The sequence below is a fragment of the Ostrea edulis genome, chromosome 7 (genome assembly GCF_947568905.1).
Source record: "Ostrea edulis chromosome 7, xbOstEdul1.1, whole genome shotgun sequence".
In the NCBI taxonomy this organism is placed as follows: Eukaryota; Metazoa; Mollusca; class Bivalvia; order Ostreida; family Ostreidae; genus Ostrea; species Ostrea edulis.
Genome location: NC_079170.1, coordinates 55,595,244 through 55,608,853, shown reverse-complemented (window position 1 = coordinate 55,608,853; position 13,610 = coordinate 55,595,244). Strand labels below are relative to the sequence as shown.

Sequence of the window (13,610 nt, the reverse complement as noted above, 5' to 3'; positions counted from 1 at the left end):
TGATCAAAGACATGAAGGGATGTTTTAATGCTAGGTTGTAATGATAAAAAATCTTTATGTAGTTTGAAATATGCTTTCATTGCCTTTTTGTACAGATCCTCTTGGGCATTAGAAAAATTTCCAGCTGTATTGAAATATATTCTCAAATATCTGTAAGAGGGGACACACTGTATTTCTCTTTTCTCCAAAATAAAATTTTGCTTGAGAAATCTTCCTGCCTTGTTAAAGATTAAAACTTTAGTTTTATCAATATTGACTTTCAAGCACCAATCAGAACAGAATTTTTGCAATTTATCAAGGTTACATTGTAAACCAACTGCTGAGTGTGACAGTAATATTACATCATCTGCATACATTAAACAGTGTATTATTTTATTGTTTAGAACTATTGGGTCACTTGCATCTTTGAAGTACTCTGGTAAGTCATTGATAAATATATTAAACAAGTTGGGACTGAGGTTGTCTCCCTGTTTTACACCGAGTTTAATTTGGAAAAAGTCTGTATGATGACTTTTTATCTTAATGCATGATTTACTATTGTTGTACATACTTTTAATAAGCATATAAAATTGGGTTTCAACACATAATTTGAGTAGTTTGTATTTGATACCCGAGTGTATGACAGTATCAAATGCTTTTCTAAAATCTACAAAACAAGCATATACTCGCCCCTCTTTATTATGACAATAAGTTTCAATGATATTTTTAAGAATAAACATGTGGTCCTTGCAGATTTTGTGAAACCAATCTGGCATTCATTAATTATTTTATGCTTTTCAAGAAATTTTTCTAGCCTCCTATTGAGGATACTATTTAATAATTTACCTATTGCACTAGTTATGGTTATTCCACGATAATTGTTTGGGTCGTGAGCATCACCAGACTTATGTAGTAAAGTTATAATACCATATGACCATTGATTAGGATAAATACCTCCCACTAAACAGCTATTAAATAGTTTATGTAAGCTATCGATAAGTGCGGTTTGTCCATGTTTCAGCATGTGATTAGTTATTCTATCTAATCCTGGAGATTTGTTACATTTTAATTTACATATTGTTTCAGAGATTTCTGTTTTAGAAATCCTAAAGTCTAATTCATTAAAACATGCTTTAGATTCAAGTTTAGATACTTGTTCATCCAAACTAGCAATGCGAGATTTGAAAGAATCTGTAACAGTATTTAACTTAATGAAATGGTGTAGCCAATCTTTAGAAGATATTTGGGATCCTTTGTCATCCACTTTCTCATCTGAGAGTTTCTTTAAATTCCCAAAACATTTTCGGATTATTATCATGCAGTTCATCAATCTTTTCAAGCATGCTGTTTTTGAACTGTCTACATTTAAATTTCCTAAGTTGCAGATAGTATAATGGATGTCAAATCATCACAGGCTTTGTCTATTGAATTTTGTGTGTTTTCAATAATTTGATCATTCACAAAATAATTTAATTTCTTGCTGAATTCAGTGCTGCTAAGTGCTAAACAAAACTTCTCAGCTGAATTATCATCCCATATAAACTTGGGTTTTAACTGAAATACAGGCAGTTCATCACATATTTTAAAAGCAAAATCAGCACATATTTGCCATTCTAGTACTGAATGACAATCAGAGAATATGGGGTGGAACTGATTTACATGAAAATATAAAAAACATGGTAATATTTTCTCAGAGGCTATCACATAGTCTACCACACTAACACCTTTTGTTGTATAACAGGTGTATCTTCCAAAACAATCTCCGAATACTCTGCCATTTAATATTCTTAGTTGATTACCAATACACAAGTCTAATAATTGTTTACCTCTTGCATCAATTGTCTCATCTTGACTTGTACGCTGGATATATATAGTGAAGAAATGAAATGGTGAGTCCCTTATAAATGTAGTATGAGTACAACAATATTCGAAAGATATTACATTTAACAAAAGAAATAAAATCTATTCGAACTAGGTAATGGGTGACATTAATTTTTATGTGCAATCGCAAACCCATTGAATACAGTGTCGCATTAAAGCATTCAGTGGTGGATGTAGAGAGGGGTGGATTGCATCCCCCTTTTTGGGTTGAACTTTTTATAATTAAAATACATCCCTCCACTTGTTTTGTAGGATACCCAGTTAATCATCAATTTGCATTTTGTTTGGAGTCAAACAGGATGATGCGTCAGGGTTGATGGAAACCTGATCCTCGTTAATTAAAGTGTCACTCACTGATCCTCGTGGCTTGTCACAAATCTCAGTGTCTCTTTTCAGTTTCAGTGTCCAAAATCTTCGAAATTTAGGGTCTTTTCGGAAAAGAAACACACTTAATCCCTGTCCCGATTTCACATCGCAGTTCAAAGCAGTGCATTGTACCATAATATAGGACTTTTCTATGTAAACACTATAAAACTCGATCAATGCAATCGAAAGTTGTCTCAGATGACGTCATAAGCTACGAGCGATAACTCACGTCACAACACATTTATCGATCGCTCAGGTAAAAGTTTGATAGCGCCGTGTAATTCACGCCAAGTGATTTTTATCAAAATTGCCATGGAAATTAATCCATAAGTGTACGACAGACATTTTTATGTATAAAACTCAAGTTTTAGGAAAATCACCGTACTTGACCTTTAAATCAACTATTGCTCTCATCAATTGATTTAATGCGCGCATTCTATCAATTATTGCTCTCTTCAATTGAATTGTAGCGCGCATCAATTCAATTGTTGATATCATTAATTCATTTGAAGAGATCATTAATTCAATTAAAGCGCGCATCAATTCAGCTGAAGAATTAATGATATCATCAATTCAATTAATGCGCGCAATAATTCAGAATTGAAGATATCATTAATTATTTGAAGAGATCTTTAATTCAATTGTTGCGTGCATCAAATGAATTGATGATATCTTTAAATAATTGAAGATATCTTCAATTATTTGAGTTTTTGTTAATTTGGCGCTCCATAAACTTCTCAATCATATGACATTTCAATCATGTCATCTCAATATTTAAAGATTTATCAAACTCTCAAAAGTTCTCATATGTTTAAATAATTTCCTTCTAATTTAATCATTAAAATAGTTCTCATGTTCATGGATATGCAAATACATGATATTCATAAAATATATTTTCTAAAGTACAGACGTATAGTGTTCAAGTTCTCAAAATATTTTGATTCAGTCAAAGCATACTGTATTTCAGTGGGTCATGTTCCTGACTTTCTGTAAATCTTTATTTTATTTTCTCTCATATATAATCTTATATTTTAAATCATTAGTAATTCTTATCTTATAGTAGTTTACAGTCATATGATCTTAATATAAAATTATCAAGTTCTCAAATAATATCTAGAAATTATTCATGTGTTTAAAGTATTTTCAAATGACGCGTTAATCAATAATTGTCTGAAATCTTTGAATTTTCAATCACGAGTTCTCAACTAATAGAATGTTGGAGTTATCAACAAGCTATCTAAATTAAAGACTCGGTCAGAGTATAGGGTCTATCTAAATTAAAGACTCGGTCAGAGTATAGGGTCTATCTAAATTAAAGACTCGTTCAGAGTATAGGGTCTATTTAAATTAAAGACTCGGTCAGAGTATAGGGTCTATCTAAATTAAAGACTCGGTCAGAGTATAGGGTCTATCTAAATTAAAGACTGTGGAGATCCGCGTTAGAATACGTCTTCAGTACCCCTTGCTTAAGATGAGACCGCAAAAACCAAGGCCCCGTGTCACAGCAAGTGTGACACGACAAAGCAAAGACAGTAAGTGCCGCAACCCTTCAACGGCAATGGTGACGTCTCCATATGAGTGAAACAATCTCGAGTGGGACATTATGTAGGTATGCTACACCAGAGAAATTTGATATGGATGAAAAGTGGAGGATGTGTACAACGATAATTTGAAAATGAAAATTTTCAAATTTACCTTATTTAGTCAAAAATTGCAGTTTTAGTAGAAACCAATCTGAAACAAAATCTAAAACCCCTGCTGGATTCAGTTCAGTTTATTTCGCTCAAACCATGGAATGGTATATGAGGTACATGAAACATATTTACATATATACAATTACAGGGATCAAACAGATGAAAAATCTGGAGAATAGACAATATTATTTATGTCTTAAAATGCTGAGAAAGGTCACCGAAGCTAGTTTTTGCTGTATCATATTAGATATAAACATAAGGCAAATTGAGTATGAAAAATGTCATTTATTCAAATGACGAACTAGATAACAAACTACTAACAAGGGGATCAGACTCACAAACAATCCACTGAAAATGTCACTGAAATAGAGAAAGAAAATAAACAATGACAAAATAATTCAATATGTCTGATCCCCCAAATTTATCTATAAAAGTCTACATCAACTACAATAAAAAACAACCTTACAAAGATGCAGCAAAAAGATGGCACATCAAAAAATTGGCCACACATCCAAAAATTGTCACATCAAAAATTGATAGGGACTAGAAAGACAATTACATGGCAGGAATGAAGGGGTGGATGGTGGGTATAAAATACAGATCACACTTTATTTGCAGCCACGTCTGCCTACAAGCAAGTCAAAATTGTAGAGTGACGCTAAGTTGGAGTCACGTGATTAATTACTGAATGCTGATTGGATAATATTATAAAGTATTGCGTTTGGGAGAATAGAAACAAATCTTAAATGTATGTTACAAAAATCACCTTAAAAACATAAAAATACGCATTTAAATCATAAATACAATTATTTTAATAATTGTTGTTTTATGTCTTAACAATATTATTGATTTTCAAAATGACATACACAGCTTCCTTAGAGATACCGAATCTTTAGAAGACATGAGTTCACAGAATGGGTTTTTTTTTTTGTGTGTGTGTTTGGGGCAAAACAATATTCTATATCTAAAAATTCTCTACGTAATTTGCACAATGCTTTATAATCCAGAATATAATGAAATTCATCTCCAATTTGGTTACATTTGCATAATGTACAAAAGCGTTCATTCCTTTCAATATTACTCCATCTGCCTACTTCAACAGGAAGGTGATAGTTTGTAGTTCTAAGATTGTTTGTAACTTTCTTGGTAATAATGTCAAATATTCCTCACATGTAATTTTTTTTTTTAAATTCTGGTGTATTCGAACCCGCGATCTACAGTTCAGCAGTCGACGTGCTAATCTACTTAGCTACTCAGCTAGGCGAGGATTTTTGAAACGAATAGACAATAGTACAGCTCCATGCAGCTAGAATTGTAACGGGACTGCCAATTCTTGCATCCAAAGAATCATTATATTTAGAAACGGGTTGGGAAGCACTAAGTAAAAGAAGGGAAATCGCAAAATTAATGACAATGTATAAAATTCACTTCAATCTTGTACCACAATATTTAGGTGATATCATTGACAATTTTCGGAAGGATACATCGCGCTGCAATACTCGTTACGAATATGACTATATACCTCCTAGAACTAAGCAAGAAACATATAACAAATCATTTTTTTCAGATGCCATTCGCAAATGGAACTCTTTAGCAAACGAAGCAAAGAAAACAACCTCTATCTGTCAATTCCGTCGAAACATTTCTAATAATATCAATATTTCAATAGTGCCTAAACATTTTCTTCTTGGCAAAAGAATAGTAAATATAATTCAGACTAAATTAAGACATAACTGTTTGCTGAACTATGATTTACACCGAAAAAACATTGTCAATTTTCCAAACTGTCATTGTGGTATGAGAGAAGATGTATATCATTTTTTCTTTGTTTGTATAAAGGATTTTCAGTAGTAAGAAATGTTATGTTTAACGAACTTTTTTAAATACAAGAATTATCTATTATTGATACACGGATTTTACTTTGGGGCAGTGTCAATTTGGGGTATGAAACTAACAGCAAAATTTTTAATGCTGTTCTCAAATTTATACTTAATTCAGGCAGATTCTCATGATAGTAATTCACTTTATGCTAAATGTACATGTATTTATTTTATCTATACATATGTTGTATGACAATTGTTATCAATTAATCTAAGGTGAGAACCTCGTAAGTTGTAAGAACTTGTGTTCAAACCTGTTGTATATTATATATGCAATAAAATATGTTCAAACCAATAGACAATATTGATCATATATATATATATATATATATAATATATATATATTATCATCCATGTTTTAAAAGGAAGCCAGCCATTATGACGATGTAGAGTACATCCTTAAATAATATTCAACCAACAGAGTATAGGGAGGATGTAATACTTAAAACGAACATGCAAAATTAGCTAGAAGCATTTGAACTAAATGCAGCAAATTAGTTAAAGGGTGAACTGTACAAGCATCGAGAGAATCTCTTTATTTGGAAACAAGTTGGGGCAACTTCAAATAAGGCACCCCAAAACAGCATGAATAAAAACAATGTATAAAGTGGACCAGAATTTGACTCCAAGCTATCATAAAGATATATTTCCTGCTGAAATTACAACACAAGAAACACTTTAAATTGCATTTACCTAAACGTAAATCTATATTTAAAAAAAATTCTTGTGTAGCAACTGTTGTAAATGATCACACAAGACTTCAACACATGTTAAACAAATATTTATTCCATTATATTTATATTATGGAAGAAATTATTGTATCTTTTATCGTTTAGTACATTCTAAACAAGACGCCACGATTTACCTTAAAGAAAATTTTAGCCCCCCCCCCCTTCCATAAATCCGCCACTGCAAATAATCCGGTAAACCGATTACAAATTCTTAATCGCTTAGCATTTTTCAACCAAGTAGCCGATTCATCGTTGTCATCCATAGTATTTAACTCACACGTTCCCAGGGGCGGATCCAGGAATTGCGGTTACGGGGGGGGGGGGGGGGGGGGCTTTATGAAGTCTGGAGGCCGCCTTGAGGCCCCCGATGGGTCCAGGGCGAAGTCCTGGTGGGGGCCTAGCGGGCGAAGACCCCGGAAGTTCCTGGATTTTACAGATTTTATAGGGTTTAAAATATGTCTCGTATTTAGATATTTCTAGGCCTACTATTTTCTATCATTTTTAATAAGGTGAAATTAATAAAATGACGCAAATTTTAAGGGTTTTTAAGTTCTCTCAATAAAGTAATTCAAAATATCAACAAAGATTTTGTCATTTATTTCTCCAGGAGTGGAAGCAATTATTGCTTCTTTTATCGTTTAGTACATTTTTTTTTAAACAAGATACCAGGGCCGTAAATTACATGGAGGCGAAGGAGGCAGCTGCCTCCTCCAACTTTTGAGCCAAAAAAAATTAGGCTAAAATTTAAAGTTCATTAGAATTTATGTTGTTTCCAATAACTAAGAACATGATACCTCCCTTAAAAAGCATTCCAAATCTTTCTTTTAGAATGAGTTAGTCAAGTAACATCTTAGAAGGCCCTAGAATCAAGGATTTTGCACGAAACGTGTTCAGTGTGCACAAAATGTGCTCAGCGTCTGGGGGCCGGGCGGCCCCCAGACCCCCGCCTAATTTCCTGCCTCCTCCAAATAGAAGGTTAATTTACGGCCCTGGATACCACGATTCATTACTCTCATCGGGCACTTGGCTTGCGAAGATGGTTCCCATCTTTATAGACCAATACCTTCCCGCACGAAAAGCAAACATATGTGCCCAACAGGGCCCAGATAAATGTACGAAACCAGAGAGAGTTCAGGATTTCGCGCCATTCAAAGTTTGGAAGAACTCTTTTAAGAAGGAGGTAAAATGCTTTGATTGTGACTGCTGCAGAAATGTAGTTTTACAATAACCACTCACTCACATTCATGATATATTGCTGCGACTTTTGAATTTTGAGGTATGAATGATTAAGTCTTATATGCCGAAGGTGCTATCGTTTGAGCGAGCTATATTGACAGTGCTACCGTCTGACCGTTTGAGCGAGTGCAGCTACATACATTTTTGTAATGTTCATGTTTTGATCAGCAATTAAACAATATCTATTCACCAAATACTAACTACATGAATGGGATTAGGTAACAGAAACAGCATACTTTAGCTCTCCCCAGGATGTTGCCTTCATTGTGACTTAAAAGTTTAACCTTCGACAACCTGTTCTATAAGTTTAATCTTCGACAACTTGTATGTTCTGGGCTGCGTTCAAGATCGTAGCGGCTAGCCTAGGGGCTAGGTATGGTGGCTGAATTGTGCCATTTTACAATGCGTTGTCTTAACTCTTTTCGTTATTTTGAGGTGAAAAGTAACTAATAATGTTGTCTTTTCGTTATTTCGGGATGAAAAGTTGCTAAATATTGTTTCGTTGTCTTTTCGCCTCGAAATAACAAAAAGACGATAAAGTGTAAAATGGCAGGAATCAGCTACCATACCTAGCCCCTGGGCTAGTCACTACATTCCTATTTCCAAGTTACTAATTGTCAAATGTCTAAGTCTTGTGTCGCAAACCTTTCATATTTGTAACACTGTGAACAGCACTACCAATAAAACGCATTTCATTACAAGGAAATCAATAATTTCAACACTATTGCACATACATGCGCAGATCTAGAATCCAGACACCCCATCCCCCTATGCGCACACATATCAAATGGCATGTATCGGAAGAGGAAATTAGAACAATAATTATAATATTTGTAAAGAATGATAGTTTAAACCAAAAATATTTTGGCATTGGCATATAATTCTTATTAAATAAATTTCAACATATTTGATCCCCCCCCCCCTCCCATAGCTTTACCCTCGTCTATCTTTCTGTCCTTCCATGACAGCCAGTTTTCTGGACTTTTTTCTAAATGCCTCAAGATAATGAATTGATTTTTTTGTATGCAGGTTGTGGCCGAGTGGTTATAGCATTGCACTCAAAATCACACAGCCTCTCACCTCTGTCGGCGTGGGTTCGAATCCCACTCACGTCGCTAATTGAGAAAGTTTCCCAGTTTACTTCCAGAAGGTCGGTGGTCTCTTCCCAGGTACATTGTATCTGGGTTCTCTCTTCCACCAATAAAACGTGGGCGCCACCAGATAAACTGAAAAATTGTTGAGTGTGGCGGAAAACATCAATCAATGTATGCAGGTGTATATTGACGAGTTACAGATCAAGTCAGATGAGTTTTGTTTGTTGATATTCCAATATATTTTCAACAACAACAAAAAAAAAAAACCTACCAACCGACCCAATATTTTTTATGACCCTCGGGCTATAGCAAACCAACATTTTTTTAAATGTGGCCTAAGAAGCATTATAGAGCTACGTGTTCTCAGTTTTGAACTTTTTTCCAAACTTGATTTATTTACAAACTGCAGGCTTTCAAGCGGGCCCTTATTTTCCTTATTTTTCTACAACAGCCCTTATTTTCCTTATTTGAGCTTTAGAATCCTAAAAAAGCCCTAATTTTTTGTTGAAACACCTACATTTTCAAATTTTGAAAGTTTAAATAAATTTGACATAAAGTAAGTGTTGGAATTCATTAAAGTTAGTCTTAGTATACTTTCAGAAAATGAATATATGTTGATTAAATGTACATCTCAGAAGACATTTTGATGGTTATCAGCTATATTCAGCATTGATTGTGAGCCATGGGAGTCCACCTGAATTTTATCATGGTTTGTGCTGAATGCCGAATATGGCTGTTGATGACCACTGGTATGATCTTCTGAGTGGGTAATTAGTTTTTGTATTATTGCTCTTGCAAATGGTGAGTAGAATATTTTTTCTTTCCTATTGATGTGTAAATTTAACCCTTATTTTTGTCTAAAAAGCCCTTAAAAATCCTTAAAAAAGGCCCTTATTTTTTGATAATTTTGTCCTAAAAATGGCCCTAATTTTTGCAAAATGTCACTTGAAAGCCTGAAACTGGAAAACACCTAATTATATGCGCATGCGTAACTCAGCTCTGATTGAATATAAGACCTTGTAAAAGATGTCAGCATCCATTTTGATTCGGATTGATTTGCAAATTTGAAACATATTCTGGTAAAAGTTGGATCTACCGATATGATTAAGAAATTACACACAAAATCAATATCACTACCACATATGAATTAACATAATATGCAAAAACAAAAGCATAAAATGCCAGTGAACCACAAATAAAATGCAGCAACCGAATTGATTAACTGTCAAAAGTTATAACACCATGTGTCCAAAGTTAAAACACCATGTGTCTGAAATAACAGCACTGTCCATATCTACATTCTACCTGACTTTATTTTTAAAAGTGTTAAAGGACACAATGCATGTTTCTAAATTTTTTCTTTTTTCCCAGCAAAATCAATTCTTTTCATGCCTAAAATTACTTTAAAATGTGTTTTTAATGTAATATTTTTCATAGTTTTCTAGTTTGAAAGCAATGAAATTCAAATCTTGCGATATGCATATTTACTTTCGCTATTTTACGTGCCCTTATGTGTGGCGTCGCATGCACCCTCGGGTTTGAAAACATGCATCTATCAGCCATTTCATAAACAGATTAGATTTAATCGACAAAAAAACCCAATTATTACATTAACGGCTTGTAAATAACATTGCATTAAGGTGTTTTGTGCCGTGTTAGGGTGTACTAGTTGTCAGTAGAAAGGATTTAGACTGAGTATTTTTCAATCTTTTGAAGGAAGGTATGAGAAAAAAACCAGGTATATTTTTAAGTCACCTGAGTAAACTCAGGTGACCTATTGCAATTGGTTTTCGTCCGTCGTGTGTCGTGCGTTAACAATTGAAAATTTTTAACTTCTTCTTAATGAATACCAGTCCAATTCTTTTCAAATTTGGTATGAAGCATCATTGGGACAAGGGGGACATAAATTGTAAATTTCAGGACTCCAGTACCCCTGGGGCCCTAGGGGCGGGGCAAAAATTGACCAATTTTCAAAAATCTTCTCAAGAACCACACACATGTAAGAAAAACTAAATGCATAGTGATGTAGAGCAGGAAGGCCTCTACCAAAATTGTAAATTTCATGATCCCTGGGGTAGGGGTTCTGACCCCAGGGCGGGGCCAAACTTGTTATATAGTGTTTATGTGTAAAACACTTAAATTACATCTTCTTTAATGCTATTGATACTAAATTGATAGTAAATAGATATTTAGAAAGAACAGGTAGTCCGTTACCAAAATTGTAAATTTGATTATTCCAGGGGTAGGGGCTTTGGTATCGGGGTGGGGCCAAAAGGTTCACTTATTAAATGTGTGAACAATAGGCATTTTTAACTTCTTGATAACTGTCATACCAATTCTTTTCAAATTTGGTATGAAACATATTTAGAACAAGGGGAACATAAATTGTAAATTTCAGGACTCCAGCACCCCTGGGGCCCTAGGGGCAGGGCAAAAACTGTCCAATATTGACCAATTTTTAAAAATCTTCTTCTCAAGAACCACACACATTTAAGAAAAACTAAATGCATAGTGATGTAGACCAGGAAGGCCTCTACCAAAATTGTAAATTTCGTGATCCCCAGGGTAGGGGTTCTGACCCCAGGGCGGGGCCAGACTTGTTATATAGTGTTTATTTGTAAAACACTTAAATTACATCTTCTTTAGTGCTATTGATACTAAATTGAAAGTAAATAGATATTTAGAAAGAACAGATAGTCTGTTACCAAATTGTAAATTTGATGATCCCAGGGGTAGGGGTTTTGGTATCAGGGTGTGGCCAAAATTTTCAGTTATTAAATGTGTTAAAAATAGACATTTTTAATTTCTTCTTGATAACTATCATTCCAATTCTTTTCAAATTTGGTATGAAACATATTTGGAACAAAGGGAACATAAATTGTAAATTTCAGGATTCCTGCACCCATGGGGCCTTAGGGGCAGGGCAAAAACTGCCCAAAAATGCCAAACTTGTGATATAGTGTTTATGTGTAAAACACTTAAATAACATTTTCTTTAGTGTTTTTGATACTAAATTGAAACTAAATGGATAGAGCAGGTAGGCTTTTACCAAAATTGTAAATTTTATTTTCCCCAGAGTAAGGGCTTTGACCCCAGGGTGGGGCCAAACTTAGTACATGTATATATAGTATTTATGTGTAAGTTTGCTGATACTGTATACAATCGAAGTGCATACTTAGAAATAGCAGTAAAGGATGTACAAAAAATGGTGAATTTCATAACCCAGGGTTATGACTTTAGGATGAGTCCAAATTAGTCATATATTTTGATGTTTTAATGTTAATACACCTATTATTTAAAGCCTTTCATCAGTGTATGCACTTTTGAGGGCAGTGAAGTTTTAAGAACACATCTTGTTTTATACTGTTTGTGAACATTAGAATTTAGCTTAGATATTCAGAACAGGATATTTATACCCCATTCAATGAAGTTGTGAAGGGTATAATGTTTTTGATACGTCCGTCAGTCCCTTTTTTTTGTCAGCGCATCTTGTTTTATACTGCTACTGAACATTAGAATTTAGCTTAGATATTCAGAACAGGATATTTATACCCCATGCAATGAAGTGGTGAAGGGATTTTGACCCATCCGTATAGTCCCCCCCCCCCCCCCCCCCTCCCCCCTTTTTTTATCAGCGCAACTCCTCTGAAACCACTCAACAGAATTTCGTGAAACTTTGTAGTTAATGACACACTGCACATAGATGTGCATATTCTCAGGAAATTCTTATTCAATACTTTTTAGGGAGTTATGCCCCTTTTTAACTTCAAATTTAGAGCCCTTTCGCTCTGTTTAAAATTTCGAGCCTGTCTGTTCTGTTCTTGTCAGTGTAACTCCTCTGAGACCTCTCAACAGAATTTCATGAAACTTTGTAGTTAATAAGGACACTTTGTAGATGTGCGTCAGCGGTTTTTTCCCCTTATATAACTGGTACCGATAAACAGTACCAATCCCTATGCTAATAACCATTGATTTTTCCCAATTTTGAGACTAAAAATTCCCAATTTACTTGCCGAAAAATAGACAGCTGACATCGTAATTTACTTAGTCTGAAATGTACGAGTTAACTATAATGTTCACTTCTGGTATTGAATCGAAAGTACAGATCATGGCAGTGTGTGTGCTTTGTAGAGCTACGACGATTCGAAAATGAGCCTATGACGATTCCGTATGTCTCACAACAGCAAATATTACCGTTAAAAAGTTTGTAAAGAGATGACTACTTCTTGTTTTGTTCTCTTTTTTTCTTTTCTTTTAGTTGAAATCATTCGCCGATACATTGGTAGAAAATTCCCAATTTGTTCGATTTTGGTGCTATTTTTCCCAATTGAATGAGTACAGGTACTAGTACCAGTGGGTAGAAAAAAGTCGCTGTAGCATATTCCCAGGAAATTCAGATTCAATAATTTTTCTATGAGTTATGCCCCTTTTGAACTTAAAATTTGAGCCTATCGCTTTTGTTTTTGTCAATGCAACAGTCTTAACGAAAACATTTAAAACTTGCTGGCCAGTCGGACCAGTGAACTGTCTGAATTTACTGGCCCACAGTGAAATTTACTGGCCCCCAAAATTTCCATAGTACATGTTTATCACATACATTATGGAATGCATTGTAAAACTGTTCAATTAATTTACTGAAACTATGCTTATTACTCATATTCATATCCACCCTAAGACATCCTTTCTGTCGATACCAGAAAAACAACACCGTACATGGTGTTTTCTCTCTCTCTTCACCCGCAAACAACA

At 34.3% G+C, this 13,610-nt stretch overlaps 1 protein-coding gene across 1 annotated transcript in view; it reads left to right on the top strand.

The window, feature by feature from the left end:
• Positions 1-7,703: 7,703 nt before the first annotated feature.
• LOC125654810 (uncharacterized) overlaps positions 7,704-13,610 on the top strand; it is a 63,808-nt gene continuing 57,901 nt past the window's right edge. Inside the window, exon 1 of the mRNA XM_048884897.2 lies at positions 7,704-7,807. The gene's annotated coding sequence lies outside the window, so the exon portion shown is untranslated. The remainder of the gene's footprint in view (positions 7,808-13,610) is intronic.